Raw genomic sequence first — 2,090 nt, 5'->3', positions numbered from 1 at the left:
AGCTGCAGCCTCACCACCTGGGAGTGGTGCCTACGACTTCGAGGGCATGACGTCCTCCATGCGGGCCTTGCAGGATGGCCAGGTTCAGCTACTGAGGCGGCTGGACGAGATTGTCTCCAGGGAGGAACGCATTATGGAGAGGCAGACCACCTTGGAGGATTCCTTCCTCCGACTGGGTCAGGACTTAGACACAACGACCAACGCTATCTCAGCAGATTTTGGCCGGCTTCGGAGGGAGGTATGGCTGGTGAACGCGAGGTTCGATTATTACGATCACTGTCTTAACGTCAACTCTAGGCCTCCGACGAATGTGGTGATCATCGACGATGATGACGACGACCAGTGAGGGCTTGGCTCACCCACACCAGTTGTTTACCTGTTTCCTCTTTTTGTAGACTTTGTTGTATATTTCATTTCTTATCATTCCTTGTATTTACGCTGTAACTGGATTCATTTATGGAATGATATATTTTTGGATAGTGGATCATTTTGTGGTGGAATCAGGTGTTGAACACTTATGTAGTTTAATTGTGTATTTGCTATCTGTGCTCTTTGTTATATTTATTGTCTGTTGTTTATCAGGTATTTGTGTAAAATTTTTGGAAATCTCATTTTACGCCGTTATGCTGCCGAAATTTCGTCGAAATAGTACTTTATAGGTTATAGTACCAACCTAATTACCTTTTATCTATACTCACGCATGCCATGAATGCAACATATAATGCAATCCCTTTTTATACTTTCTTTCTTTGGCTTTTAATCTTTAAAGCTTTTATATTAACCCAACCCCATTTTCCTATTATAGAGTCTACGGGATTCTAATGGTATGCTGTGAGTGGAGCACAGCATCACGCTCTGATACCACCATTTGTCACACCCCGTTCACACTAAACCAGAGCGGTGACCGAGTTAACACCGGTTAACCCAAACCTGCCAGGATCATCAGATACTATATTCCACCACAGCATACGCACACTAACATAAGTTCATCAGATCAGCGGAAGACTAAGTTTACCAGTGAATAAATCCCATATACTTGATACCCGAATTGTGATACAATAATTATATACATGTGGGCCCGAAGGCATGATAATTACACAATAAAAGTACAATTCATATATCAAGTATATACAGGAAATCATCAAAACAATCAGAGTGCACAGCTCGGCTCGGTTTCAAGGCTGGAGCTCAGCTCGGCATCAAGGGTTGAGCCCAGCTCGGCATCACATAGAAGAGCTCAGCTCGGCCTCAGAACTGCTGTCCCGTAGCACAGCTCTCGCATGAGCAGTCAGCGCCGTGCTCTAGCTCCTCAGGGGTCCACCAGTCCTCCTCAAGAAACTCGACTGTGGGACCCACCCCATGCTCCTCAGATGTATGACTTGCAAAATCATCTAAAAAGGGGTGTACACGTGGGATGAGCTCACTAGCTCAGTAAGTAGAAAGATGGACCACACAACAGTCCACACATCACAACACATCATATGCACTACATGCCAGCTATACATTTTAAATCACATCCACCTAAGCAACATTACTAAGTCTTTGGTTTTAGTGCTACTACAACCACAGTGCGCGTATACTCTGGGTACGAGCCGCGAACTCCCTCCCGTGATACGCCCATAGGGCTGTCGGAGAAGGCCCACCGTGAGTACTCGGAAAAGTAAAGACAATGCTGTCCACCGGCTCTCAACAGAAATGTAAATGACTGAAAATAAACGTGTCGACTCTAGCAATTTAAAAGCAGTATGATTGGCCCTCTTGAATGTACCACCAGGGTTGCCGACTGTCCTACATGACTCATCGGGCGTAATGCCTAACCGCCACAGTGTCCGACAACCGCGACCCCTTCTTCCCCCCAAATGGTAACCCAACACCTTAACCCCTGTTGGGAAGGGTTGTAGCACGGGATGGTGAGAATCCTAATACCGCATGCTCCTATATGACAATAGTACGATTGCATAGTGCCACCGTGTCCCATTCCACGGGCCACCAATGCATTCGTTTCCAAGCCGACTACGGCATCTAGTCTATCAATGCATTATGCACCATGATGTCCACATTCAACATATAAACATCTCATTCAATTGGCA

This window comes from Macadamia integrifolia, chromosome 14 (genome assembly GCF_013358625.1).
Source record: "Macadamia integrifolia cultivar HAES 741 chromosome 14, SCU_Mint_v3, whole genome shotgun sequence".
Lineage (NCBI taxonomy): Eukaryota > Viridiplantae > Streptophyta > Magnoliopsida > Proteales > Proteaceae > Macadamia > Macadamia integrifolia.
This window is presented reverse-complemented; position numbering follows the sequence as displayed.